Source organism: Montipora foliosa, chromosome 5 (genome assembly GCF_036669935.1).
Source record: "Montipora foliosa isolate CH-2021 chromosome 5, ASM3666993v2, whole genome shotgun sequence".
Lineage (NCBI taxonomy): Eukaryota > Metazoa > Cnidaria > Anthozoa > Scleractinia > Acroporidae > Montipora > Montipora foliosa.
Genome location: NC_090873.1, coordinates 33,534,419 through 33,539,418, shown reverse-complemented (window position 1 = coordinate 33,539,418; position 5,000 = coordinate 33,534,419). Strand labels below are relative to the sequence as shown.

The following is a 5,000-nucleotide window of genomic DNA, read 5'->3' as shown; positions in this document are numbered from 1 at the left end:
TGAAGTGGACCGGCCCCGTTCCAAGTAGGACCCCGAAAGTGGATTTAAAAAGAAAAACACTTGGCGCCCGATATTCTCACTCGAGCCCCTTATTGGACGAAGGCTTCCCTTCCCCCCCCCCCCCCCCTTCCCTTGTAAACAAACGGACTCCGAAACCAAACATCACAGCGGATGAAAGATCGGGCCCGAAATCGGCTGCGTTTAAACGTTTTCACTATCTCTGTTTTTTCTCCGTTTTATCGTTAGTCTTTTGTCTTTTTGTTTTTGAAAAGATATCCAACAAAGGAGGGTGAAATATAAGACAAAATTATTTCTAAAATCTGGTTTTATCAACGGAGTTGATAATGTAAATTAGTCTTTTGTCCTTTTGTTTTTTCAATTTTTTCTGAGGCGTAAGCGACATTTCGCTGAAAAGAAATCCAGCAAAGGAGGGTGAAACGCAAGAAATAAAATTATTTCTTCAACTGCTCATAATTACATCACACTTTTTCTTTTCTCTCACACCACAGGCAGGCCAAGCTCGGTATACGATTTATAGCCTTTATATGGGAAAATTAACTGTGAGTTTGTAAATGCTAAAATAAGCTGTAAATGCTATGCTATGTTTATACGCTCTACTCCAAAAAAATGTTTGGCCTCACTTTTAGATAGACGATTCCCTTGAGTGCCTAGTCCTGTTCCGGGACTCCCTCTTACCCCGCCCTGAAAATGGGCCTGGACCATTTTCAGGGCGGGGTAAGAGGGAGTCCCGGAACAGGACTATTGAGTGCCCTGCTTAGTCTGATACCAAATTACTCGAATTTGTAAGCAGAGCAATGTGTAAAGGCTGTAGATCGGCCGCTGCAGTGGCGGATCTAGGAATATTTTAATGAGGTGAGTTGAAAAAATCGAAGTATATACTATGGCAAAAGTCCAGATAGTTTAGGCTGCCATTTTGACTATGTGTTTATGTTTGCATTAATAAAAATGTTGTCGTCAGGTAAACAGTATCTGTTCTAGCAAAAATTAAAATACAATAAAAAGGAGATAAATAGAAAAAAAAGAAGGAGCCAAAATGGGGGAGGGGGGGGGGGGGTAGGTGGCTAACCACCTTATTCACCGCCTCTGCGCTGGGTGATAATAGGAGACAGCAAATGTACGTTAGGGGGCGCCCTGTCCCGGTGGAACAAATGAATTAGCGAAACCAAGTACAAGCGACTGAGAACAAACAATCAGACGTTGCTGTTGTGGGATGAGAAGGCTGATAGACGTCATCCTCCTTTTCCGTTGCTACTGTCTCGCACCCTTTCGGCATACTTCAGCTAAACAAAAAAGAAAAAATTCAGAACCCATTTGAAGTGTTATAAGGGAGTCTTTGCTGGTCGACATCATTGTTTACATTTTGAAACAAATGCACGTATTTTGAAGCGCGGGTTTTGGACGAAAGAGAAAAGCGATCCTCGCACTCATCTGAACAATTTAAGGTGGACCAGTTTCACCACTTTCAAGAGACCTTCTTGTTAGAAGAGTTATAACTACTTTTATGTATCACGTAACAACAATGTTATGGTACCATATAAATCCAATCTCGACGTCAGAGCTGTTCTCTTGACTGAGGGAGAGGAGAGCTCCGGGGAGCGCTGAAACAAAGTGTCTTCTCATTGGTTTTCGTGAAGAACAATGAAAAGCGTCTCTAATTGGTGCATTCATGTTTGCACGAGGAGTGAGCAGGGGCCGTAAGGTTCCAATAGGCAACTTTTGGCTTGAAGAACCCTACGGAACATGTTCTCCTACATAGAGTTTCCCAGAAGACTGAAAAATTCAGGACTTCAACGGGGTTTGAGCCCTTGACCTCGCGATACCGGTGCGACGCTCTAACCAACTGAGCTATGAAGCCACTGACGTTGGGAGTTGGTCATTTGTGGGTTCTCATTTTCCCGTGAGGAATGAATCAATGAACGAAATGATATATGAAATGAATCATATACTGAACTGCGGATATGAAATCAAGTAAAGCTATGATCCCCGCAGTTATGGACGTAATTTTAGCAATTGCGGGGAAACCCGCCACAGACGTAAGCTTAGTTCTCAGTATTTGTGTTGATTCTTTTCTGTTCATTCGCTAACTGATTTCATCGTACTCGTATATCTTAACAATTATTATGTAATTGTGTTCATTTCAGATCGAATTGAGTATCATTGTAAATAAAGCATTGATTATACGGTTCACGGTTCCCACGTAAAGTCGGAGTCCGTCGATACGCCAGTGGTCCAGTTTCTTTTTCAGAGTTTACATGCAATGGGCGACTCAAGGTGTGTTTACATGAAAAATCTCATACTGGCACGAGTTTAATGACGGTATTCTTGGTTTGCATCACCGCCATGTTGGATTACACAAACAATACAACCCTCATTTCGACCTTTAGTTCGTCATCCAGCATTTGTATATTTCATCATTGTTATTTTTGTCTCTAGCGATTGGTTGCACACCTATAAAGGGTTTTTGGTTTTTCACGTGATCCTGCTACGACTACTCACTCTGGTAAGAGTTCGTCCCTGCGCTCTCCTATCGCTTATAACAGTACAATTCTTATCACCTCCTATTACTCCCTCTTAATTTAGCTATATCATTCATTTCTATTTCTCTTCGGCCCATAATTTAAACTACTGGGTTTACCAGTAATTGTGTAAGCCAATAAAGTTACGTTACGTTACTCAATTAAAATTAATGATGTATTTCGTCCTCCCTTGGTCCCCTCCGCGGGGCATTCGTTAGCTTAAAGTATTCCCACCCAAGGGAATTTGTAATCCCAGAAAAAAGTAGTCCAATACAGTGTTAGCCCGGGGGTGGAGGTGGTGTATGGGCGCGGCTGGAACTCACTGATACATTAGCCAGTGTTCAAAACATCAACAAGTTTTGCCGCGTGCCTCTTTCTACCCGTCAACACATGCTCCGAACGGAGTCACGCAACCTACTGCGTGACAATATCAAATCTCCTGAAAGAACAAAGAAAGTAAACAAAACTTTAAAGAAAACCGCGCCTACTGACAAATAAGCAGTCAGACAGTTGAACATATGATGATTTGGTGACTGAATTGATTCATGTTTGCAATTTAAATTTGGTTTAATTAATTGCAGAATTCTCAAACGGTTATGACTTTAAGGATCAGCTCAATTAGTTAATTTCAAGAGGTATTCGAGCAACGCATGATGTAATCATTCCAGTAAATCATGCCGGAAGTATAGTTTAAATTTCCGGCTTACAACGCTTTGGCTTGCAGTGCTATAAAATGGATGACAACATAAGAAATGTGGATACACTCTACAAAGCTGCTCGAGACAATGTGGTTGACGTACTTTGCGATGTTCTGAAACAGATGAGCGTTAGCGAGAGAAGCATAGCGTTGGAAGCGAAAACGGAAGATGGCAATCAAGTCGTGACCCCGCTGATCATTGCTGCACGCAATGGAAACCTGGATTCTGTGAAGAAGCTTCTGAGCTACCGAGCAGACATCGAAGCTCGGGGAACTTTAAAATTTGAAGACAAGGATAATCCAAATCCGCTTGAGGGTTGTACACCTCTGTGGGCGGCTGCTGCAGCTGGACATCTTGATGTTGTGACATTTTTGATCGAAAGAAATGCTGAAATCGACGGCCGAACTTCCACGAAATCTACTCCTTTGAGAGCAGCGGCTTACAAGGGGTGGTTTGATATTGTGACATATTTGGTCGAGAAAGGCGCTGATATTAATGCGACTACTGAATTTGAGAGTACCCCTCTTATGATAACATGCTATAAAGAGCACATGAGTGTTGCTACCTATCTCATCGAACACGGTGCAAATGTAAATCTACAAGACGAGAAGGGTGACACGGCTCTCCACTATGCTGTAGACGCTGGGCAGCTTGAGATCGTCAATAAGCTACTTGCTTTCGGAGCAGTGCAGGTGCCAAACTTTAATCGATTAACACCACTTCTTTCAGCTAGTAATAACAGCAAAGCTGAATTGGTTGAGTATTTTTGCAGTAGAGCGGAATGCAAAACAGAACAGAAAATTGATGCCCTTGAGCTTCTAGGTGCCACTATGGCGAATAAACAGCCCCAGAAAGCATATTTTTACATGAAACGTGGCATGGAAGAGAGATTTAAAGACCCATCCTGTCCCTTCCTCAAAAAGAAAATGGAAACTCTTGGTGCTTACCAGAATAGAAAGGAGAGTGACACTCTTGACGAACTCTCCTTATTGGAGGATGATAATCATGCAATACGCATGGAGGGCCTTTTAATCAGAGAAAGAATCCTTGGGAATGACAATGAAGAAATTATCTTTCCAATCAGATACTGTGGAGCCGTTTACGCTGACTGTGGCAGCTATGATCTTTGCATTGGTTTGTGGCGACATGCCATTCAAATAGCCATACGCTGCAATGGGCCGATAACAGGCACTGTAGATCATCTTGTTGGTGTATTTGCGGAGATGCTGGTCAAAAACATGGTCTTAAGGTCAGCGCTTCTAGAAGAAGTGTTTGACAATCTGTGTTTTGAATATAAGAGATTGCAGGAACAGGAACTGCAATCCAGAAACCTGCAAAAGGGATCTAAGGTTAACGAATTAGAAAAACTGCTTTATTATGCATTGAAACTCCTAATGCTGTATGCCAAAGTGCAAGGACCGGAACAAGACAAAGCAGATATTCTCAAGTCAGTTAAAAAATTCTTGCTCTTAAACCCTCGAAGCCGTGAGGGAAACACTCTTCTCCACTTGGCTTCATGGTGTAAAACTCCAACAAAAGTGGATTTTCCATCTGGAATTGAACATGTGTTCAAGACTCCATGCGTCAAGACGGTAAGACTGCTTTTAAACGCTGGGTGTAGTGTCAACGTTGTCAATAGAGAGGGGGACAGTGTTCTTCATTTAGCTGTGGCTTATAAACCTAGTGCCAGCGATGTGCAGCTCTTAAGAGGTGTATTAGAGGCACTGTTAGATGGAGGAGCTCATGAGGATTTAGTAAACAAGGA

General features: G+C 42.3%; 1 pseudogene; it reads left to right on the top strand.

Annotated features, from left to right (window-relative positions):
• Nucleotides 1-3,222: 3,222 nt before the first annotated feature.
• LOC138003137 (protein fem-1 homolog B pseudogene) overlaps nt 3,223-5,000 on the top strand; it is a 3,262-nt pseudogene continuing 1,484 nt past the window's right edge.